Source organism: Oncorhynchus mykiss, chromosome 7 (assembly GCF_057628025.1).
Source record: "Oncorhynchus mykiss isolate SJ-2025 chromosome 7, ASM5762802v1, whole genome shotgun sequence".
Taxonomy (NCBI): Eukaryota; Metazoa; Chordata; class Actinopteri; order Salmoniformes; family Salmonidae; genus Oncorhynchus; species Oncorhynchus mykiss.
This window is the reverse complement of record NC_143028.1, coordinates 24,353,489-24,377,588: the sequence shown is the minus strand read 5'-3', so window position 1 is coordinate 24,377,588 and position 24,100 is coordinate 24,353,489. Positions and strand designations below refer to the sequence as shown.

The following is a 24,100-nucleotide window of genomic DNA, read 5'->3' as shown; positions in this document are numbered from 1 at the left end:
TAGCATTTAAGTGCCAAAAAATATATTTTTTTAAATGCGTAGTTTCATTCCATGTGTAAGTGCCATTATACATTTTTGTTTACCTCTTCCATCAGTTCGTATTGGTCATATCGATTAGACACTGGCCTCCTAAGCCATGGATTGTGAGGTTTAGTCTTTGCTGAAGTGGCTGAAAGCAGAGTTGTGCAGCGGATGCGTGCTGGGCCCATAACCCAGAGGTTGATGGATCGAAAACATTTTCTGCTAACCAGCTTTTTATAGCATTTAAGTGCAAACAAATATTTTTTTTAAATGCGTAGTTTCATTCCATGTGTAAGTGCCATTATACATTTTTTTTTACCTCTTCCATCAGTTCGTATTGGTCATATTGATTACAAAGATCCCCAGTGGCCTAAGACACTGGCCTCCTAAGCCATGGATTGTGAGGTTTAGTCTTTGCTGAAGTGGCTGAAAGCAGAGTTGTGCAGCGGATGCGTGCTGGGCCCATAACCCAGAGGTTGATGGATCGAAAAACATTTTCTGCTAACCATAGCATTTAAGTGCCAAAATTATTATTTTTTTAAATGCGTAGTTTCATTCCATGTGTAAGTGCCATTATACATTTTTTTTTACCTCTTCCATCAGTTCGTATTGGTCATATCGATTAGACACTGGCCTCCTAAGCCATGGATTGTGAGGTTTAGTCTTTGCTGAAGTGGCTGAAAGCAGAGTTGTGCAGCGGATGCGTGCTGGGCCCATAACCCAGAGGTTGATGGATCGAAAACATTTTCTGCTAACCAGCTTTTTATAGCATTCAAGTGCAAACAAATATTTTTTTTAAATGCGTAGTTTCATTCCATGTGTAAGTGCCATTATACATTTTTTTTTACCTCTTCCATCAGTTCGTATTGGTCATATTGATTACAAAGATCCCCAGTGGCCTAAGACACTGGCCTCCTAAGCCATGGATTGTGAGGTTTAGTCTTTGCTGAAGTGGCTGAAAGCAGAGTTGTGCAGCGGATGCGTGCTGGGCCCATAACCCAGAGGTTGATGGATCAAAAACATTTTCTGCTAACCAGCTTTTTATAGCATTTAAGTGCAAACAAATATTTTTTTTAAATGCTTAGTTTCATTCCATGTGTAAGTGCCATTATACATTTTTGTTTACCTCTTCCATCAGTTCGTATTGGTCATATCGATTAGACACTGGCCTCCTAAGCCATGGATTGTGAGGTTTAGGCTTTGCTGAAGTGGCTGAAAGCAGAGTTGTGCAGCGGATGCGTGCTGGGCCCATAACCCAGAGGTTGATGGATCGAAAACATTTTCTGCTAACCAGCTTTTTATAGCATTTAAGTGCAAACAAATATTTTTTTTAAATGCGTAGTTTCATTCCATGTGTAAGTGCCATTATACATTTTTTTTTACCTCTTCCATCAGTTCGTATTGGTCATATTGATTACAAAGATCCCCAGTGGCCTAAGACACTGGCCTCCTAAGCCATGGATTGTGAGGTTTAGTCTTTGCTGAAGTGGCTGAAAGCAGAGTTGTGCAGCGGATGCGTGCTGGGCCCATAACCCAGAGGTTGATGGATCGAAAAACATTTTCTGCTAACCATAGCATTTAAGTGCCAAAATTTTTTTTTTTTTAAATGCGTAGTTTCATTCCATGTGTAAGTGCCATTATACATTTTTGTTTACCTCTTCCATCAGTTCGTATTGGTCATATCGATTAGACACTGGCCTCCTAAGCCATGGATTGTGAGGTTTAGTCTTTGCTGAAGTGGCTGAAAGCAGAGTTGTGCAGCGGATGCGTGCTGGGCCCATAACCCAGAGATGGATCGAAAACATTTTCTGCTAACCAGCTTTTTATAGCATTTAAGTGCAAACAAATATTTTTTTTAAATGCGTAGTTTCATTCCATGTGTAAGTGCCATTATACATTTTTTTTTACCTCTTCCATCAGTTCGTATTGGTCATATTGATTACAAAGATCCCCAGTGGCCTAAGACACTGGCCTCCTAAGCCATGGATTGTGAGGTTTAGTCTTTGCTGAAGTGGCTGAAAGCAGAGTTGTGCAGCGGATGCGTGCTGGGCCCATAACCCAGAGGTTGATGGATCGAAAACATTTTCTGCTAACCATAGCATTTAAGTGCCAAAATTTTTTTTTTTTTAAATGCGTAGTTTCATTCCATGTGTAAGTGCCATTATACATTTTTTTTTACTTCTTCCATCAGTTCGTATTGGTCATATCGATTAGACACTGGCCTCCTAAGCCATGGATTGTGAGGTTTAGTCTTTGCTGAAGTGGCTGAAAGCAGAGTTGTGCAGCGGATGCGTGCTGGGCCCATAACCCAGAGGTTGATGGATCGAAAACATTTTCTGCTAACCAGCTTTTTATAGCATTTAAGTGCAAACAAATATTTTTTTTAAATGCGTAGTTTCATTCCATGTGTAAGTGCCATTATACATTTTTTTTTACCTCTTCCATCAGTTCGTATTGGTCATATTGATTACAAAGATCCCCAGTGGCCTAAGACACTGGCCTCCTAAGCCATGGATTGTGAGGTTTAGTCTTTGCTGAAGTGGCTGAAAGCAGAGTTGTGCAGCGGATGCGTGCTGGGCCCATAACCCAGAGGTTGATGGATCGAAAACATTTTCTGCTAACCAGCTTTTTATAGCATTTAAGTGCAAACAAATATTTTTTTTAAATGCGTAGTTTCATTCCATGTGTAAGTGCCATTATACATTTTTTTTTACCTCTTCCATCAGTTCGTATTGGTCATATTGATTACAAAGATCCCCAGTGGCCTAAGACACTGGCCTCCTAAGCCATGGATTGTGAGGTTTAGTCTTTGCTGAAGTGGCTGAAAGCAGAGTTGTGCAGCGGATGCGTGCTGGGCCCATAACCAGTTCGTATTGGTTGTGAAAGGTAGACATTGCCCCAGTGGCCTAATGGATAAGGCACTGGCCTCCTAAGCCAGGAATTGTGGGTTCAAGTCCCATCTGGGGTGGTCGGAAACATTGTGGCCCATCAGAAGCCTGCTGGGCCCATAACCCAGAGGTTGATGGATCGAAAACATTTTCTGCTAACCAGCTTTTTATAGCATTTAAGTGCAAACAAATATTTTTTTTAAATACGTAGTTTCATTCCATGTGTAAGTGCCATTATACATTTTTTTTTACCTCTTCCATCAGTTCGTATTGGTCATATTGATTACAAAGATCCCCAGTGGCCTAAGACACTGGCCTCCTAAGCCATGGATTGTGAGGTTTAGTCTTTGCTGAAGTGGCTGAAAGCAGAGTTGTGCAGCGGATGCGTGCTGGGCCCATAACCAGTTCGTATTGGTTGTGAAAGGTAGACATTGCCCCAGTGGCCTAATGGATAAGGCACTGGCCTCCTAAGCCAGGAATTGTGGGTTCAAGTCCCATCTGGGGTGGTCGGAAACATTGTGGCCCAGCAGAAGCGTGCTGGGCCCATAACCCAGAGGTTGATGGATCAAAAACATTTTCTGCTAACCAGCTTTTTATAGCATTTAAGTTCGAACAAATATTTTTTTTAAATGCGTAGTTTCATTCCATGTGTAAGTGCCATTATACATTTTTTTTTACCTCTTCCATCAGTTCGTACTGGTCATATTGATTACAAAGATCCCCAGTGGCCTAAGACACTGGCCTCCTAAGCCATGGATTGTGAGGTTTAGTCTTTGCTGAAGTGGATAAGGCACTAGCCTCTTAAGCCAGGAATTGTGGGTTCAAGTCCCATCTGGGGTGGTCGGAAACATGGTGGCCCAGCAGAAGCGTGCTAGGTCCATTACCCAGTGATCGATGGATCGAAAACATTTTCTGCTAACCATAGCATTTAAGTGCCAACAAATTTTTTTTTTTAAATGCGTAGTTTCATTCCATGTGTAAGTGCCATTATACATTTTTTTTTACCTCTTCCATCAGTTCGTATTGGTCATATCGATTAGACACTGGCCTCCTAAGCCATGGATTGTGAGGTTTAGTCTTTGCTGAAGTGGCTGAAAGCAGAGTTGTGCAGCGGATGCGTGCTGGGCCCATAACCCAGAGGTTGATGGATCAAAAACATTTTCTGCTAACCAGCTTTTTATAGCATTTAAGTGCAAACAAATATTTTTTTTAAATGCGTAGTTTCATTCCATGTGTAAGTGCCATTATACATTTTTTTTTACCTCTTCCATCAGTTCGTATTGGTCATATTGATTACAAAGATCCCCAGTGGCCTAAGACACTGGCCTCCTAAGCCATGGATTGTGAGGTTTAGTCTTTGCTGAAGTGGCTGAAAGCAGAGTTGTGCAGCGGATGCGTGCTGGGCCCATAACCAGTTCGTATTGGTTGTGAAAGGTAGACATTGCCCCAGTGGCCTAATGGATAAGGCACTGGCCTCCTAAGCCAGGAATTGTGGGTTCAAGTCCCATCTGGGGTGGTCGGAAACATTGTGGCCCAGCAGAAGCGTGCTGGGCCCATAACCCAGAGGTTGATGGATCGAAAACATTTTCTGCTAACCAGCTTTTTATAGCATTTAAGTTCAAACAAATATTTTTTTTAAATGCGTAGTTTCATTCCATGTGTAAGTGCCATTATACATTTTTTTTTACCTCTTCCATCAGTTCGTATTGGTCATATCGATTAGACACTGGCCTCCTAAGCCATGGATTGTGAGGTTTAGTCTTTGCTGAAGTGGCTGAAAGCAGAGTTGTGCAGCGGATGCGTGCTGGGCCCATAACCCAGAGGTTGATGGATCGAAAACATTTTCTGCTAACCAGCTTTTTATAGCATTTAAGTGCAAACAAATATTTTTTTTAAATACGTAGTTTCATTCCATGTGTAAGTGCCATTATACATTTTTTTTTACCTCTTCCATCAGTTCGTATTGCTCATATTGATTACAAAGATCCCCAGTGGCCTAAGACACTGGCCTCCTAAGCCATGGATTGTGAGGTTTAGTCTTTGCTGAAGTGGCTGAAAGCAGAGTTGTGCAGCGGATGCGTGCTGGGCCCATAACCAGTTCGTATTGGTTGTGAAAGGTAGACATTGCCCCAGTGGCATAATGGATAAGGCACTGGCCTCCTAAGCCAGGAATTGTGGGTTCAAGTCCCATCTGGGGTGGTCGGAAACATTGTGGCCCAGCAGAAGCATGCTGGGCCCATAACCCAGAGGTTGATGGATCAAAAACATTTTCTGCTAACCAGCTTTTTATAGCATTTAAGTGCAAACAAATATTTTTTTAAAATGCGTAGTTTCATTCCATGTGTAAGTGCCATTATACATTTTTTTTTACCTCTTCCATCAGTTCGTATTGGTCATATCGATTAGACACTGGCCTCCTAAGCCATGGATTGTGAGGTTTAGTCTTTGCTGAAGTGGCTGAAAGCAGAGTTGTGCAGCGGATGCGTGCTGGGCCCATAACCCAGAGGTTGATGGATCAAAAACATTTTCTGCTAACCAGCTTTTTATAGCATTTAAGTGCAAACAAATATTTTTTTTAAATGCGTAGTTTCATTCCATGTGTAAGTGCCATTATACATTTTTTTTTACCTCTTCCATCAGTTCGTATTGGTCATATCGATTAGACACTGGCCTCCTAAGCCATGGATTGTGAGGTTTAGTCTTTGCTGAAGTGGCTGAAAGCAGAGTTGTGCAGCGGATGCGTGCTGGGCCCATAACCCAGAGGTTGATGGATCGAAAACATTTTCTGCTAACCAGCTTTTTATAGCATTTAAGTGCAAACAAATATTTTTTTTAAATACGTAGTTTCATTCCATGTGTAAGTGCCATTATACATTTTTTTTTACCTCTTCCATCAGTTCGTATTGCTCATATTGATTACAAAGATCCCCAGTGGCCTAAGACACTGGCCTCCTAAGCCATGGATTGTGAGGTTTAGTCTTTGCTGAAGTGGCTGAAAGCAGAGTTGTGCAGCGGATGCGTGCTGGGCCCATAACCAGTTCGTATTGGTTGTGAAAGGTAGACATTGCCCCAGTGGCCTAATGGATAAGGCACTGGCCTCCTAAGCCAGGAATTGTGGGTTCAAGTCCCATCTGGGGTGGTCGGAAACATTGTGGCCCAGCAGAAGCATGCTGGGCCCATAACCCAGAGGTTGATGGATCAAAAACATTTTCTGCTAACCAGCTTTTTATAGCATTTAAGTTCGAACAAATATTTTTTTTAAATGCGTAGTTTCATTCCATGTGTAAGTGCCATTATACATTTTTTTTTACCTCTTCCATCAGTTCGTACTGGTCATATTGATTACAAAGATCCCCAGTGGCCTAAGACACTGGCCTCCTAAGCCATGGATTGTGAGGTTTAGTCTTTGCTGAAGTGGATAAGGCACTAGCCTCTTAAGCCAGGAATTGTGGGTTCAAGTCCCATCTGGGGTGGTCGGAAACATGGTGGCCCAGCAGAAGCGTGCTAGGTCCATTACCCAGTGATCGATGGATCGAAAACATTTTCTGCTAACCATAGCATTTAAGTGCCAACAAATTTTTTTTTTTAAATGCGTAGTTTCATTCCATGTGTAAGTGCCATTATACATTTTTTTTTACCTCTTCCATCAGTTCGTATTGGTCATATCGATTAGACACTGGCCTCCTAAGCCATGGATTGTGAGGTTTAGTCTTTGCTGAAGTGGCTGAAAGCAGAGTTGTGCAGCGGATGCGTGCTGGGCCCATAACCCAGAGGTTGATGGATCAAAAACATTTTCTGCTAACCAGCTTTTTATAGCATTTAAGTGCAAACAAATATTTTTTTTAAATGCGTAGTTTCATTCCATGTGTAAGTGCCATTATACATTTTTTTTTACCTCTTCCATCAGTTCGTATTGGTCATATTGATTACAAAGATCCCCAGTGGCCTAAGACACTGGCCTCCTAAGCCATGGATTGTGAGGTTTAGTCTTTGCTGAAGTGGCTGAAAGCAGAGTTGTGCAGCGGATGCGTGCTGGGCCCATAACCAGTTCGTATTGGTTGTGAAAGGTAGACATTGCCCCAGTGGCCTAATGGATAAGGCACTGGCCTCCTAAGCCAGGAATTGTGGGTTCAAGTCCCATCTGGGGTGGTCGGAAACATTGTGGCCCAGCAGAAGCGTGCTGGGCCCATAACCCAGAGGTTGATGGATCGAAAACATTTTCTGCTAACCAGCTTTTTATAGCATTTAAGTTCAAACAAATATTTTTTTTAAATGCGTAGTTTCATTCCATGTGTAAGTGCCATTATACATTTTTTTTTACCTCTTCCATCAGTTCGTATTGGTCATATCGATTAGACACTGGCCTCCTAAGCCATGGATTGTGAGGTTTAGTCTTTGCTGAAGTGGCTGAAAGCAGAGTTGTGCAGCGGATGCGTGCTGGGCCCATAACCCAGAGGTTGATGGATCGAAAACATTTTCTGCTAACCAGCTTTTTATAGCATTTAAGTGCAAACAAATATTTTTTTTAAATACGTAGTTTCATTCCATGTGTAAGTGCCATTATACATTTTTTTTTACCTCTTCCATCAGTTCGTATTGCTCATATTGATTACAAAGATCCCCAGTGGCCTAAGACACTGGCCTCCTAAGCCATGGATTGTGAGGTTTAGTCTTTGCTGAAGTGGCTGAAAGCAGAGTTGTGCAGCGGATGCGTGCTGGGCCCATAACCAGTTCGTATTGGTTGTGAAAGGTAGACATTGCCCCAGTGGCATAATGGATAAGGCACTGGCCTCCTAAGCCAGGAATTGTGGGTTCAAGTCCCATCTGGGGTGGTCGGAAACATTGTGGCCCAGCAGAAGCATGCTGGGCCCATAACCCAGAGGTTGATGGATCAAAAACATTTTCTGCTAACCAGCTTTTTATAGCATTTAAGTGCAAACAAATATTTTTTTAAAATGCGTAGTTTCATTCCATGTGTAAGTGCCATTATACATTTTTTTTTACCTCTTCCATCAGTTCGTATTGGTCATATCGATTAGACACTGGCCTCCTAAGCCATGGATTGTGAGGTTTAGTCTTTGCTGAAGTGGCTGAAAGCAGAGTTGTGCAGCGGATGCGTGCTGGGCCCATAACCCAGAGGTTGATGGATCAAAAACATTTTCTGCTAACCAGCTTTTTATAGCATTTAAGTGCAAACAAATATTTTTTTTAAATGCGTAGTTTCATTCCATGTGTAAGTGCCATTATACATTTTTTTTTACCTCTTCCATCAGTTCGTATTGGTCATATCGATTAGACACTGGCCTCCTAAGCCATGGATTGTGAGGTTTAGTCTTTGCTGAAGTGGCTGAAAGCAGAGTTGTGCAGCGGATGCGTGCTGGGCCCATAACCCAGAGGTTGATGGATCGAAAACATTTTCTGCTAACCAGCTTTTTATAGCATTTAAGTGCAAACAAATATTTTTTTTAAATACGTAGTTTCATTCCATGTGTAAGTGCCATTATACATTTTTTTTTACCTCTTCCATCAGTTCGTATTGCTCATATTGATTACAAAGATCCCCAGTGGCCTAAGACACTGGCCTCCTAAGCCATGGATTGTGAGGTTTAGTCTTTGCTGAAGTGGCTGAAAGCAGAGTTGTGCAGCGGATGCGTGCTGGGCCCATAACCAGTTCGTATTGGTTGTGAAAGGTAGACATTGCCCCAGTGGCCTAATGGATAAGGCACTGGCCTCCTAAGCCAGGAATTGTGGGTTCAAGTCCCATCTGGGGTGGTCGGAAACATTGTGGCCCAGCAGAAGCATGCTGGGCCCATAACCCAGAGGTTGATGGATCAAAAACATTTTCTGCTAACCAGCTTTTTATAGCATTTAAGTTCGAACAAATATTTTTTTTAAATGCGTAGTTTCATTCCATGTGTAAGTGCCATTATACATTTTTTTTTACCTCTTCCATCAGTTCGTACTGGTCATATTGATTACAAAGATCCCCAGTGGCCTAAGACACTGGCCTCCTAAGCCATGGATTGTGAGGTTTAGTCTTTGCTGAAGTGGATAAGGCACTAGCCTCTTAAGCCAGGAATTGTGGGTTCAAGTCCCATCTGGGGTGGTCGGAAACATTGTGGCCCAGCAGAAGTATGCTAGGTCCATTACCCAGTGATCGATGGATCGAAAACATTTTCTGCTAACCATAGCATTTAAGTGCCAACAAATTTATTTTTTTAAATGCGTAGTTTCATTCCATGTGTAAGTGCCATTATAATTTTTTTTTTACCTCTTCCATTGGTCATATTGATTACAAAGATCCCCAGTGGCCTAAGACACTGGCCTCCTAAGCCATGGATTGTGAGGTTTAGTCTTTGCTGAAGTGGCTGAAAGCAGAGTTGTGCAGCGGATGCGTGCTGGGCCCATAACCCAGAGGTTGATGGATCGAAAACATTTTCTGCTAACCAGCTTTTTATAGCATTTAAGTTCGAACAAATATTTTTTTTAAATGCGTAGTTTCATTCCATGTGTAAGTGCCATTATACATTTTTTTTTACCTCTCCCATCAGTTCGTATTGGTCATATCGATTAGACACTGGCCTCCTAAGCCATGGATTGTGAGGTTTAGTCTTTGCTGAAGTGGCTGAAAGCAGAGTTGTGCAGCGGATGCGTGCTGGGCCCATAACCAGTTCGTACTGGTTGTGAAAGGTAGACATTGCCCCAGTGGCCTAATGGATAAGGCACTGGCCTCCTAAGCCAGGAATTGTGGGTTCAAGTCCCATCTGGGGTGGTCGGAAACATTGTGGCCCAGCAGAAGCGTGCTAGGTCCATTACCCAGTGATCGATGGATCGAAAACATTTTCTGATAAAAATAGCATTTAAGTGCCAACAAATTTTTTTTTTTAAATGCGTAGTTTCATTCCATGTGTAAGTGCCATTATAATTTTTTTTTTTACCTCTTCCAATGGTCATATTGATTACAAAGATCCCCAGTGGCCTAAGACACTGGCCTCCTAAGCCATGGATTGTGAGGTTTAGTCTTTGCTGAAGTGGCTGAAAGCAGAGTTGTGCAGCGGATGCGTGCTGGGCCCATAACCCAGAGGTTGATGGATCGAAAACATTTTCTGCTAACCAGCTTTTTATAGCATTTAAGTTCGAACAAATATTTTTTTTAAATGCGTAGTTTCATTCCATGTGTAAGTGCCATTATACTTTTTTTTTTTTACCTCTTCCATCAGTTCGTATTGGTCATATTGATTACAAAGATCCCCAGTGGCCTAAGACACTGGCCTCCTAAGCCATGGATTGTGAGGTTTAGTCTTTGCTGAAGTGGCTGAAAGCAGAGTTGTGCAGCGGATGCGTGCTGGGCCCATAACCCAGAGGTTGATGGATCGAAAACATTTTCTGCTAACCAGCTTTTTATAGCATTTAAGTGCAAACAAATATTTTTTATAAATGCGTAGTTTCATTCCATGTGTAGGTGCCATTATACTTTTTTTTTTTACCTCTTCCATCAGTTCGTATTGGTCATATTGATTACAAATATCCCCAGTGGCCTAAGACACTGGCCTCCTAAACCATGGATTGTGAGGTTTAGTCTTTGCTGAAGTGGCTGAAAGCAGAGTTGTGCAGCGGATGCGTGCTGGGCCCATAACCCAGAGGTTGATGGATCGAAAACATTTTCTGCTAACCAGCTTTTTATAGCATTTAAGTTCGAACAAATATTTTTTTTAAATGCGTAGTTTCATTCCATGTGTAGGTGCCAAAATTTTTTTTTAAATGCGTAGTTTCATTCCATGTGTAAGTGCCATTATACATTTTTTTTTACCTCTTCCATCAGTTCGTATTGGTCATATTGATTACAAAGATCCCCAGTGGCCTAAGACACTGGCCTCCTAAGCCATGGATTGTGAGGTTTAGTCTTTGCTGAAGTGGCTGAAAGCAGAGTTGTGCAGCGGATGCGTGCTGGGCCCATAACCCAGAGGTTGATGGATCGAAAACATTTTCTGCTAACCAGCTTTTTATAGCATTTAAGTGCAAACAAATATTTTTAAAAAATGCGTAGTTTCATTCCATGTGTAAGTGCCATTATACATTTTTTTTTACCTCTTCCATCAGTTCGTATTGGTCATATTGATTACAAAGATCCCCAGTGGCGTAAGACACTGGCCTCCTAAGCCATGGATTGTGAGGTTTAGTCTTTGCTGAAGTGGCTGAAAGCAGAGTTGTGCAGCGGATGCGTGCTGGGCCCATAACCAGTTCGTACTGGTTGTGAAAGGTAGACATTGCCCCAGTGGCCTAATGGATAAGGCACTGGCCTCCTAAGCCAGGAATTATGGGTTCAAGTCCCATCTGGGGTGGTCGGAAACATTGTGGCCCAGCAGAAGTATGCTAGGTCCATTACCCAGTGATCGATGGATCGAAAACATTTTCTGCTAACCATAGCATTTAAGTGCCAACAAATTTATTTTTTTAAATGCGTAGTTTCATTCCATGTGTAAGTGCCATTATAATTTTTTTTTTACCTCTTCCATTGGTCATATTGATTACAAAGATCCCCAGTGGCCTAAGACACTGGCCTCCTAAGCCATGGATTGTGAGGTTTAGTCTTTGCTGAAGTGGCTGAAAGCAGAGTTGTGCAGCGGATGCGTGCTGGGCCCATAACCAGTTCGTACTGGTTGTGAAAGGTAGACATTGCCCCAGTGGCCTAATGGATAAGGCACTGGCCTCCTAAGCCAGGAATTATGGGTTCAAGTCCCATCTGGGGTGGTCGGAAACAATGTGGCCCAGCAGAAGCGTGCTAGGTCCATTACCCAGTGATCGATGGATGGAAAACAAACAAACAAATGCTAACCATAGCATTTAAGTGCCAACAAATGTATTTTTTTAAATGCGTAGTTTCATTCCATGTGTAAGTGCCATTATAAAAAATTTTTTACCTCTTCCATTGGTCATATTGATTACAAAGATCCCCAGTGGCCTAAGACACTGGCCTCCTAAGCCATGGATTGTGAGGTTTAGTCTTTGCTGAAGTGGCTGAAAGCAGAGTTGTGCAGCGGATGCGTGCTGGGCCCATAACCCAGAGGTTGATGGATCGAAAACATTTCCTGCTAACCAGCTTTTTATAGCATTTAAGTTCGAACAAATATTTTTTTTAAATGCGTAGTTTCATTCCATGTGTAGGTGCCATTATATATATATTTTTTTACCTCTTCCATCAGTTCGTATTGGTCATATTGATTACAAAGATCCCCAGTGGCCTAAGACACTGGCCTCCTAAGCCATGGATTGTGAGGTTTAGTCTTTGCTGAAGTGGCTGAAAGCAGAGTTGTGCAGCGGATGTGTGCTGGGCCCATAACCCAGAGGTTGATGGATCGAAAACATTTTCTGATAACCATAGCATTTAAGTGCCAACAAATGTATTTTTTTAAATGCGTAGTTTCATTCCATGTGTAAGTGCCATTATAATTTTTTTTTTACCTCTTCCATTGGTCATATTGATTACAAAGATCCCCAGTGGCCTAAGACACTGGCCTCCTAAGCCATGGATTGTGAGGTTTAGTCTTTGCTGAAGTAGCTGAAAGCAGAGTTGTGCAGCGGATGCGTGCTGGGCCCATAACCCAGAGGTTGATGGATCGAAAACATTTCCTGCTAACCAGCTTTTTATAGCATTTAAGTTCGAACAAATATTTTTTTTAAATGCGTAGTTTCATTCCATGTGTAGGTGCCATTATATATATTTTTTTTTACCTCTTCCATCAGTTCGTATTGGTCATATTGATTTGAAAGATCCCCAGTGGCCTAAGACACTGGCCTCCTAAGCCATGGATTGTGAGGTTTAGTCTTTGCTGAAGTGGCTGAAAGCAGAGTTGTGCAGCGGATGTGTGCTGGGCCCATAACCCAGAGGTTGATGGATCGAAAACATTTTCTGATAACCATAGCATTTAAGTGCCAACAAATATTTTTTTTTAAATGCGTAGTTTCATTCCATGTGTAAGTGCCATTATAATTTTTTTTTTTACCTCTTCCATTGGTCATATTGATTACAAAGATCCCCAGTGGCCTAAGACACTGGCCTCCTAAGCCATGGATTGTGAGGTTTAGTCTTTGCTGAAGTGGCTGAAAGCAGAATTGTGCAGCGGATGCGTGCTGGGCCCATAACCCAGAGGTTGATGGATCGAAAACATTTTCTGCTAACCAGCTTTTTATAGCATTTAAGTGCAAACAAATATTTTTTTTAAATGCGTAGTTTCATTCCATGTGTAAGTGCCATTATACATTTTTTTTTACCTCTTCCATCAGTTCGTATTGGTCATATTGATTACAAAGATCCCCAGTGGCCTAAGACACTGGCCTCCTAAGCCATGGATTGTGAGGTTTAGTCTTTGCTGAAGTAGCTGAAAGCAGAGTTGTGCAGCGGATGCGTGCTGGGCCCATAACCCAGAGGTTGATGGATCGAAAACATTTCCTGCTAACCAGCTTTTTATAGCATTTAAGTTCGAACAAATATTTTTTTTAAATGCGTAGTTTCATTCCATGTGTAGGTGCCATTATATATATATTTTTTTTACCTCTTCCATCAGTTCGTATTGGTCATATTGATTTGAAAGATCCCCAGTGGCCTAAGACACTGGCCTCCTAAGCCATGGATTGTGAGGTTTAGTCTTTGCTGAAGTGGCTGAAAGCAGAGTTGTGCAGCGGATGTGTGCTGGGCCCATAACCCAGAGGTTGATGGATCGAAAACATTTTCTGATAACCATAGCATTTAAGTGCCAACAAATATTTTTTTTTAAATGCGTAGTTTCATTCCATGTGTAAGTGCCATTATAATTTTTTTTTTTACCTCTTCCATTGGTCATATTGATTACAAAGATCCCCAGTGGCCTAAGACACTGGCCTCCTAAGCCATGGATTGTGAGGTTTAGTCTTTGCTGAAGTGGCTGAAAGCAGAATTGTGCAGCGGATGCGTGCTGGGCCCATAACCCAGAGGTTGATGGATCGAAAACATTTTCTGCTAACCAGCTTTTTATAGCATTTAAGTGCAAACAAATATTTTTTTTAAATGCGTAGTTTCATTCCATGTGTAAGTGCCATTATACATTTTTTTTTACCTCTTCCATCAGTTCGTATTGGTCATATTGATTACAAAGATCCCCAGTGGCCTAAGACACTGGCCTCCTAAGCCATGGATTGTGAGGTTTAGTCTTTGCTGAAGTGGCTGAAAGCAGAGTTGTGCAGCGGATGCGTGCTGGGCCCATAACCCAGAGGTTGATGGATCGAAAACATTTTCTGCTAACCAGCTTTTTATAGCATTTAAGTTCGAACAAATATTTTTTTAAAATGCGTAGTTTCATTCCATGTGTAAGTGCCATTATACTTTTTTTTTTTACCTCTTCCATCAGTTCGTATTGGTCATATTGATTACAAAGATCCCCAGTGGCCTAAGACACTGGCCTCCTAAGCCATGGATTGTGAGGTTTAGTCTTTGCTGAAGTGGCTGAAAGCAGAGTTGTGCAGCGGATGCGTGCTGGGCCCATAACCAGTTCGTACTGGTTGTGAAAGGTAGACATTGCCCCAGTGGCCTAATGGATAAGGCACTGGCCTCCTAAGCCAGGAATTGTGGGTTCAAGTCCCATCTGGGGTGGTCGGAAACAATGTGGCCCAGCAGAAGCGTGCTAGGTCCATTACCCAGTGATCGATGGATGGAAAACAAACAAACAAATGCTAACCATAGCATTTAAGTGCCAACAAATGTATTTTTTTAAATGCGTAGTTTCATTCCATGTGTAAGTGCCATTATAAAAATTTTTTTACCTCTTCCATTGGTCATATTGATTACAAAGATCCCCAGTGGCCTAAGACACTGGCCTCCTAAGCCATGGATTGTGAGGTTTAGTCTTTGCTGAAGTGGCTGAAAGCAGAGTTGTGCAGCGGATGCGTGCTGGGCCCATAACCCAGAGGTTGATGGTTCGAAAACATTTCCTGCTAACCAGCTTTTTATAGCATTTAAGTTCGAACAAATATTTTTTTTAAATGCGTAGTTTCATTCCATGTGTAGGTGCCATTATATATATATTTTTTTACCTCTTCCATCAGTTCGTATTGGTCATATTGATTACAAAGATCCCCAGTGGCCTAAGACACTGGCCTCCTAAGCCATGGATTGTGAGGTTTAGTCTTTGCTGAAGTGGCTGAAAGCAGAGTTGTGCAGCGGATGTGTGCTGGGCCCATAACCCAGAGGTTGATGGATCGAAAACATTTTCTGATAACCATAGCATTTAAGTGCCAACAAATGTATTTTTTTAAATGCGTAGTTTCATTCCATGTGTAAGTGCCATTATAATTTTTTTTTTACCTCTTCCATTGGTCATATTGATTACAAAGATCCCCAGTGGCCTAAGACACTGGCCTCCTAAGCCATGGATTGTGAGGTTTAGTCTTTGCTGAAGTAGCTGAAAGCAGAGTTGTGCAGCGGATGCGTGCTGGGCCCATAACCCAGAGGTTGATGGATCGAAAACATTTCCTGCTAACCAGCTTTTTATAGCATTTAAGTTCGAACAAATATTTTTTTTAAATGCGTAGTTTCATTCCATGTGTAGGTGCCATTATATATATATTTTTTTACCTCTTCCATCAGTTCGTATTGGTCATATTGATTTGAAAGATCCCCAGTGGCCTAAGACACTGGCCTCCTAAGCCATGGATTGTGAGGTTTAGTCTTTGCTGAAGTGGCTGAAAGCAGAGTTGTGCAGCGGATGTGTGCTGGGCCCATAACCCAGAGGTTGATGGATCGAAAACATTTTCTGATAACCATAGCATTTAAGTGCCAACAAATATTTTTTTTTAAATGCGTAGTTTCATTCCATGTGTAAGTGCCATTATAATTTTTTTTTTTACCTCTTCCATTGGTCATATTGATTACAAAGATCCCCAGTGGCCTAAGACACTGGCCTCCTAAGCCATGGATTGTGAGGTTTAGTCTTTGCTGAAGTGGCTGAAAGCAGAATTGTGCAGCGGATGCGTGCTGGGCCCATAACCCAGAGGTTGATGGATCGAAAACATTTTCTGCTAACCAGCTTTTTATAGCATTTAAGTGCAAACAAATATTTTTTTTAAATGCGTAGTTTCATTCCATGTGTAAGTGCCATTATACATTTTTTTTTACCTCTTCCATCAGTTCGTATTGGTCATATTGATTACAAAGATCCCCAGTGGCCTAAGACACTGGCCTCCTAAGCCATGGATTGTGAGGTTTAGTCTTTGCTGAAGTGGCTGAAAGCAGAGTTGTGCAGCGGATGCGTGCTGGGCCCATAACCCAGAGGTTGATGGATCGAAAACATTTTCTGCTAACCAGCTTTTTATAGCATTTAAGTGCAAACAAATATTTTTAAAAAATGCGTAGTTTCATTCCATGTGTAAGTGCCATTATACATTTTTTTTTACCTCTTCCATCAGTTCGTATTGGTCATATCGATTAGACACTGGCCTCCTAAGCCATGGATTGTGAGGTTTAGTCTTTGCTGAAGTGGCTGAAAGCAGAGTTGTGCAGCGGATGCGTGCTGGGCCCATAACCCAGAGGTTGATGGATCGAAAACATTTTCTGCTAACCAGCTTTTTATAGCATTTAAGTTCGAACAAATATTTTTTTTAAATGCGTAGTTTCATTCCATGTGTAAGTGCCATTATACTTTTTTTTTTTACCTCTTCCATCAGTTCGTATTGGTCATATTGATTACAAAGATCCCCAGTGGCCTAAGACACTGGCCTCCTAAGCCATGGATTGTGAGGTTTAGTCTTTGCTGAAGTGGCTGAAAGCAGAGTTGTGCAGCGGATGCGTGCTGGGCCCATAACCCAGAGGTTGATGGATCGAAAACATTTTCTGCTAACCAGCTTTTTATAGCATTTAAGTTCGAACAAATATTTTTTTTAAATGCGTAGTTTCATTCCATGTGTAGTTGCCATTATACTTTTTTTTTTTACCTCTTCCATCAGTTCGTATTGGTCATATTGATTACAAATATCCCCAGTGGCCTAAGACACTGGCCTCCTAAACCATGGATTGTGAGGTTTAGTCTTTGCTGAAGTGGCTGAAAGCAGAGTTGTGCAGCGGATGCGTGCTGGGCCCATAACCCAGAGGTTGATGGATCGAAAACATTTTCTGCTAACCAGCTTTTTATAGCATTTAAGTTCGAACAAATATTTTTTTTAAATGCGTAGTTTCATTCCATGTGTAGGTGCCATTATACTTTTTTTTTTTACCTCTTCCATCAGTTCGTATTGGTCATATTGATTACAAAGATCCCCAGTGGCCTAAGACACTGGCCTCCTAAGCCATGGATTGTGAGGTTTAGTCTTTGCTGAAGTGGCTGAAAGCAGAGTTGTGCAGCGAATGCGTGCTGGGCCCATAACCCAGAGGTTGATGGATCGAAAACATTTTCTGCTAACCAGCTTTTTATAGCATTTAAGTTCGAACAAATATTTTTTTTAAATGCGTAGTTTCATTCCATGTGTAAGTGCCATTATACTTTTTTTTTTACCTCTTCCATCAGTTCGTATTGGTCATATTGATTACAAAGATCCCCAGTGGCCTAAGACACTGGCCTCCTAAGCCATGGATTGTGAGGTTTAGTCTTTGCTGAAGTGGCTGAAAGCAGAGTTGTGCAGCGGATGCGTGCTGGGCCCATAACCCAGAGGTTGATGGATCGAAAACATTTTCTGCTAACCAGCTTTTTATAGCATTTAAGTTCGAACAAATATTTTTTTTAAATGCGTAGTTTCATTCCATGTGTAGTTGCCATTATACTTTTTTTTTTTACCTCTTCCATCAGTTCGTATTGGTCATATTGATTACAAATATCCCCAGTGGCCTAAGACACTGGCCTCCTAAACCATGGATTGTGAGGTTTAGTCTTTGCTGAAGTGGCTGAAAGCAGAGTTGTGCAGCGGATGCGTGCTGGGCCCATAACCCAGAGGTTGATGGATCGAAAACATTTTCTGCTAACCAGCTTTTTATAGCATTTAAGTTCGAACAAATATTTTTTTTAAATGCGTAGTTTCATTCCATGTGTAGGTGCCATTATACTTTTTTTTTTTACCTCTTCCATCAGTTCGTATTGGTCATATTGATTACAAAGATCCCCAGTGGCCTAAGACACTGGCCTCCTAAGCCATGGATTGTGAGGTTTAGTCTTTGCTGAAGTGGCTGAAAGCAGAGTTGTGCAGCGGATGCGTGCTGGGCCCATAACCCAGAGGTTGATGGATCGAAAACATTTTCTGCTAACCAGCTTTTTATAGCATTAAGTTCGAACAAATATTTTTTAAAAATGCGTAGTTTCATTCCATGTGTAAGTGCCATTATATATATTTTTTTTTACCTCTTCCATCAGTTCGTATTGGTCATATTGATTACAAAGATCCCCAGTGGCCTAAGACACTGGCCTCCTAAGCCATGGATTGTGAGGTTTAGTCTTTGCTGAAGTGGCTGAAAGCAGAGTTGTGCAGCGGATGCGTGCTGGGCCCATAACCAGTTCGTACTGGTTGTGAAAGGTAGACAGTGCCCCAGTGGCCTAATGGATAAGGCACTGGCCTCCTAAGCCAGGAGTTGTGGGTTCAAGTCATATCTGGGGTGGTCGGAAATATTGTGGCCCAGCAGAAGCGTGCTAAGTCCATTACCCAGTGATCGATGGATCGAAAACATTTTCTGCTAACCATAGCATTTAAGTGCCAACAAATTTATTTTTTTAAATGCGTACTTTCATTCCATGTGTAAGTGCCATTATAATTTTTTTTTTACCTCTTCCATTGGTCATATTGATTACAAAGATCCCCAGTGGCCTAAGACACTAGCCTCCTAAGCCATGGATTGTGAGGTTTAGTCTTTGCTGAAGTGGCTGAAAGCAGAGTTGTGCAGCGGATGCGTGCTGGGCCCATAACCCAGAGGTTGATGGATCTAAAACATTTTCTGCTAACCAGCTTTTTATAGCATTTAAGTTCGAACAAATATTTTTTTTAAATGCGTAGTTTCATTCCATGTGTAGGTGCCATTATACTTTTTTTTTTACCTCTTCCATCAGTTCGTATTGGTCATATTGATTACAAAGATCCCCAGTGGCCTAAGACACTGGCCTCCTAAGCCATGGATTGTGAGGTTTAGTCTTTGCTGAAGTGGCTGAAAGCAGAGTTGTGCAGCGGATGCGTGCTGGGCCCATAACCCAGAGGTTGATGGATCAAAAGCATTTTCTGCTAACCAGCTTTTTATAGCATTTAAGTTCGAACAAATATTTTTTAAAAATGCGTAGTTTCATTCCATGTGTAGGTGCCATTATATATATATTTTTTTTACCTCTTCCATCAGTTCATATTGGTCATATTGATTACAAAGATCCCCAGTGGCCTAAGACACTGGCCTCCTAAGCCATGGATTGTGAGGTTTAGTCTTTGCTGAAGTGGCTGAAAGCAGAGTTGTGCAGCGGATGCGTGCTGGGCCCATAACCCAGAGGTTGATGGATCGAAAACATTTTCTGCTAACCAGCTTTTTATAGCATTTAAGTTCGAACAAATATTTTTTTTAAATGCGTAGTTTCATTCCATGTGTAGGTGCCATTATACTTTTTTTTTTACCTCTTCCATCAGTTCGTATTGGTCATATTGATTACAAAGATCCCCAGTGGCCTAAGACACTGGCCTCCTAAGCCATGGATTGTGAGGTTTAGTCTTTGCTGAAGTGGCTGAAAGCAGAGTTGTGCAGCGGATGCGTGCTGGGCCCATAACCCAGAGGTTGATGGATCGAAAACATTTTCTGCTAACCAGCTTTTTATAGCATTTAAGTTCGAACAAATATTTTTTTTAAATGCGTAGTTTCATTCCATGTGTAGGTGCCATTATATATATTTTTTTTACCTCTTCCATCAGTTCGTATTGGTCATATTGATTACAAAGATCCCCAGTGGCCTAAGACACTGGCCTCCTAAGCCATGGATTGTGAGGTTTAGTCTTTGCTGAAGTGGCTGAAAGCAGAGTTGTGCAGCGGATGCATGCTGGGCCCATAACCAGTTCGTACTGGTTGTGAAAGGTAGACATTGCCCCAGTGGCCTAATGGATAAGGCACTGTCCTCCTAAGCCAGGAATTGTGTGTTCAAGTCCCATTTGGGGTGGTTGTAAACATTGTGGCCCAGCAGAAGCGTGCTGTGTCCATAACCCAGAGGTTGGTGGATCGAAAACATTTTCGGCTAACCAGCTTTTTATAGCATTTAAGTGCCAACAAATATTTTAAAAAAATGCGTAGTTTCATTCCATGTGTAAGTGCCATTATACATTTTTTTTTTACCTCTTCCATCAGTTCGTATTGGTCATATTGATTACAAATATCCCCAGTGGCCTAAGACACTGGCCTCCTAAGCCATGGATTGTGAGGTTTAGTCTTTGCTGAAGTGGCTGAAAGCAGAGTTGTGCAGCGGATGCGTGCTGGGCCCATAACCCAGAGGTTGATTGATCGAAAACATTTTCGGCTAACCAGCTTTTTATAGCATTTAAGTGTGAACAAATATTTTTTAAAAATGCGTCGTTTCATTCCATGTGTATGTGCCATTATACATTTTTTTTTTACATCTTCCATCAGTTCGTATTGGTCATATTGATTACAAAGATCCCCAGTGGCCTAAGACACTGGCCTCCTAAGCCATGGATTGTGAGGTTTAGTCTTTGCTGAAGTGGCTGAAAGCAGAGTTGTGCAGCGGATGCGTGCTGGGCCCATAACCCAGAGGTTGATGGATCGAAAAAATTTCTGCTAACCAGCTTTTTATAGCATTTAAGTTCGAACAAATATTTTTTTTAAATGCGTAGTTTCATTCCATGTGTAGGTGCCATTATACTTTTTTTTTTACCTCTTCCATCAGTTCGTATTGGTCATATTGATTACAAAGATCCCCAGTGGCCTAAGACACTGGCCTCCTAAGCCATGGATTGTGAGGTTTAGTCTTTGCTGAAGTGGCTGAAAGCAGAGTTGTGCAGCGGATGCGTGCTGGGCCCATAACCCAGAGGTTGATGGATCGAAAAAATTTCTGCTAACCAGCTTTTTATAGCATTTAAGTTCGAACAAATATTTTTTTTAAATGCGTAGTTTCATTCCATGTGTAGGTGCCATTATACTTTTTTTTTTACCTCTTCCATCAGTTCGTATTGGTCATATTGATTACAAAGATCCCCAGTGGCCTAAGACACTGGCCTCCTAAGCCATGGATTGTGAGGTTTAGTCTTTGCTGAAGTGGCTGAAAGCAGAGTTGTGCAGCGGATGCGTGCTGGGCCCATAACCCAGAGGTTGATGGATCGAAAACATTTTCTGCTAACCAGCTTTTTATAGCATTTAAGTTCGAACAAATATTTTTTTTAAATGCGTAGTTTCATTCCATGTGTAGGTGCCATTATATATATATTTTTTTACCTCTTCCATCAGTTCGTATTGGTCATATTGATTACAAAGATCCCCAGTGGCCTAAGACACTGGCCTCCTAAGCCATGGATTGTGAGGTTTAGTCTTTGCTGAAGTGGCTGAAAGCAGAGTTGTGCAGCGGATGCGTGCTGGGCCCATAACCCAGAGGTTGATGGATCGAAAACATTTTCTGCTAACCAGCTTTTTATAGCATTTAAGTGCCAACAAATATTTTTTTTAAATGCGTAGTTTCATTCCATGTGTAAGTGCCATTATACATTTTGTTTTTTACCTGTTACATCAGTTCGTATTGGTCATATTGATTACAAAGATCCCCCGTGGCTTAAGACACTGGCCTCCTAAGCCATGGATTGTGAGGTTTAGTCTTTGCTGAAGTGGCTGAAAGCAGAGTTTTGCAGCGGATGCGTGCTGGGCCCATAACCCAGAAGTTGATGGATCGAAAACATTTTCGGCTAACCAGCTTTTTATAGCATTTAAGTGCGAACAAATATTTTTAAAAAATGCGTAGTTTCATTCCATGTGTAAGTGCCATTATACATTTTTTTTTTACCTCTCATGTGTAAGTGCCATTATACATTTTTTTTTTACCTCTTCCATCAGTTCGTATTGGTCATATTGATTACAAATATCCCCAGTGGCCTAAGACACTGGCCTCCTAAACCATGGATTGTGAGGTTTAGTCTTTGCTGAAGTGGCTGAAAGCAGAGTTGTGCAGCGGATGCGTGCTGGGCCCATAACCCAGAGGTTGATGGATCGAAAACATTTTCTGCTAACCAGCTTTTTATAGCATTTAAGTGCCAACAAATATTTTTTTTAAATGCGTAGTTTCATTCCATGTGTAAGTGCCATTATACATTTTTTTTTTACCCCTTACATCAGTTCGTATTGGTCATATTGATTACAAAGACCCCCAGTGGCTTAAGACACTGGCCTCCTAAGCCATGGATTGTGAGGTTTAGTCTTTGCTGAAGTGGCTGAAAGCAGAGTTTTGCAGCGGATGCGTGCTGGGCCCATAACCCAGAAGTTGATGGATCGAAAACATTTTCGGCTAACCAGCTTTTTATAGCATTTAAGTGCGAACAAATATTTTTTAAAAATGCGTAGTTTCATTCCATGTGTAAGTGCCATTATACATTTTTTTTTTACCTCTTCCATCAGTTCGTATTGGTCATATTGATTACAAATATGCCCAGTGGCCTAAGACACTGGCCTCCTAAACCATGGATTGTGAGGTTTAGTCTTTGCTGAAGTGGCTGAAAGCAGAGTTGTGCAGCGGATGCGTGCTGGGCCCATAACCAGTTCGTACTGGTTGTGAAAGGTAGACATTGCCCCAGTGGCCTAATGGATAAGGCACTGGCCTCCTAAGCCAGGAATTGTGGGTTCAAGTCCCATCTGGGGTGGTCGGAAACATTGTGGCCCAGCAGAAGCGTGCTAGGTCCAGTGGTCGATGGATCGAAAACATTTTCTGCTAACCATAGCATTTAAGTGCCCCAAATTTTTTTTTTTTAAATGCGTAGTTTCATTCCATGTGTAAGTGCCATTATACATTTTTGTTTACCTCTTCCATCAGTTCGTATTGGTCATATCGATTAGACACTGGCCTCCTAAGCCATGGATTGTGAGGTTTAGTCTTTGCTGAAGTGGCTGAAAGCAGAGTTGTGCAGCGGATGCGTGCTGGGCCCATAACCCAGAGGTTGATGGATCAAAAACATTTTCTGCTAACCAGCTTTTTATAGCATTTAAGTGCGAACAAATATTTTTTTTAAATGCGTAGTTTCATTCCATGTGTAAGTGCCATTATACATTTTTTTTTACCTCTTCCATCAGTTCGTATTGGTCATATTGATTACAAAGATCCCCAGTGGCCTAAGACACTGGCCTCCTAAGCCATGGATTGTGAGGTTTAGTCTTTGCTGAAGTGGCTGAAAGCAGAGTTGTGCAGCGGATGCGTGCTGGGCCCATAACCAGTTCGTACTGGTTGTGAAAGGTAGACATTGCCCCAGTGGCCTAATGGATAAGGCACTGGCCTCCTAAGCCAGGAATTGTGGGTGGTTGGAAACATTGTGGCCCAGCAGAAGCGTGCTAGGTCCATTACCCAGTGGTCGATGGATCGAAAACATTTTCTGCTAACCATAGCATTTAAGTGCCAAAAAATTTTTTTTTTTAAATGCGTAGTTTCATTCCATGTGTAAGTGCCATTATACATTTTTGTTTACCTCTTCCATCAGTTCGTATTGGTCATATCGATTAGACACTGGCCTCCTAAGCCATGGATTGTGAGGTTTAGTCTTTGCTGAAGTGGCTGAAAGCAGAGTTGTGCAGCGGATGCGTGCTGGGCCCATAACCCAGAGGTTGATGGATCGAAAACATTTTCTGCTAACCAGCTTTTTATAGCATTCAAGTGCAAACAAATATTTTTTTTAAATGCGTAGTTTCATTCCATGTGTAAGTGCCATTATACATTTTTTTTTACCTCTTCCATCAGTTCGTATTGGTCATATTGATTACAAAGATCCCCAGTGGCCTAAGACACTGGCCTCCTAAGCCATGGATTGTGAGGTTTAGTCTTTGCTGAAGTGGCTGAAAGCAGAGTTGTGCAGCGGATGCGTGCTGGGCCCATAACCCAGAGGTTGATGGATCAAAAACATTTTCTGCTAACCAGCTTTTTATAGCATTTAAGTGCGAACAAATATTTTTTTTAAATGCGTAGTTTCATTCCATGTGTAAGTGCCATTATACATTTTTTTTTACCTCTTCCATC

General features: G+C 41.6%; 11 non-coding genes across 11 annotated transcripts; all 11 read left to right on the top strand.

Moving 5' to 3' along the window:
* The first annotated feature begins 2,916 nt into the window (after positions 1–2,916).
* Positions 2,917–2,989, top strand: trnar-ccu (transfer RNA arginine (anticodon CCU)). Its single transcript has one exon. It is a non-coding gene; the product is annotated as a tRNA-Arg (tRNA).
* Positions 2,990–3,342: 353 nt separating this feature from the next.
* trnar-ccu (transfer RNA arginine (anticodon CCU)) lies at positions 3,343–3,415 on the top strand. Its single transcript has one exon. It is a non-coding gene; the product is annotated as a tRNA-Arg (tRNA).
* A 937-nt stretch (positions 3,416–4,352) lies between these two features.
* trnar-ccu (transfer RNA arginine (anticodon CCU)) lies at positions 4,353–4,425 on the top strand. The gene has a single exon. It is a non-coding gene; the product is annotated as a tRNA-Arg (tRNA).
* Positions 4,426–5,975: 1,550 nt separating this feature from the next.
* trnar-ccu (transfer RNA arginine (anticodon CCU)) lies at positions 5,976–6,048 on the top strand. The gene has a single exon. It is a non-coding gene; the product is annotated as a tRNA-Arg (tRNA).
* A 937-nt stretch (positions 6,049–6,985) lies between these two features.
* trnar-ccu (transfer RNA arginine (anticodon CCU)) lies at positions 6,986–7,058 on the top strand. The gene has a single exon. It is a non-coding gene; the product is annotated as a tRNA-Arg (tRNA).
* Positions 7,059–8,608: 1,550 nt separating this feature from the next.
* Positions 8,609–8,681, top strand: trnar-ccu (transfer RNA arginine (anticodon CCU)). The gene has a single exon. It is a non-coding gene; the product is annotated as a tRNA-Arg (tRNA).
* A 927-nt stretch (positions 8,682–9,608) lies between these two features.
* trnar-ccu (transfer RNA arginine (anticodon CCU)) lies at positions 9,609–9,681 on the top strand. Its single transcript has one exon. It is a non-coding gene; the product is annotated as a tRNA-Arg (tRNA).
* A 1,497-nt stretch (positions 9,682–11,178) lies between these two features.
* Positions 11,179–11,251, top strand: trnar-ccu (transfer RNA arginine (anticodon CCU)). Its single transcript has one exon. It is a non-coding gene; the product is annotated as a tRNA-Arg (tRNA).
* A 336-nt stretch (positions 11,252–11,587) lies between these two features.
* On the top strand, positions 11,588–11,660 carry trnar-ccu (transfer RNA arginine (anticodon CCU)). Its single transcript has one exon. It is a non-coding gene; the product is annotated as a tRNA-Arg (tRNA).
* A 2,802-nt stretch (positions 11,661–14,462) lies between these two features.
* On the top strand, positions 14,463–14,535 carry trnar-ccu (transfer RNA arginine (anticodon CCU)). The gene has a single exon. It is a non-coding gene; the product is annotated as a tRNA-Arg (tRNA).
* Positions 14,536–22,666: 8,131 nt separating this feature from the next.
* On the top strand, positions 22,667–22,739 carry trnar-ccu (transfer RNA arginine (anticodon CCU)). Its single transcript has one exon. It is a non-coding gene; the product is annotated as a tRNA-Arg (tRNA).
* Positions 22,740–24,100: the final 1,361 nt, after the last annotated feature.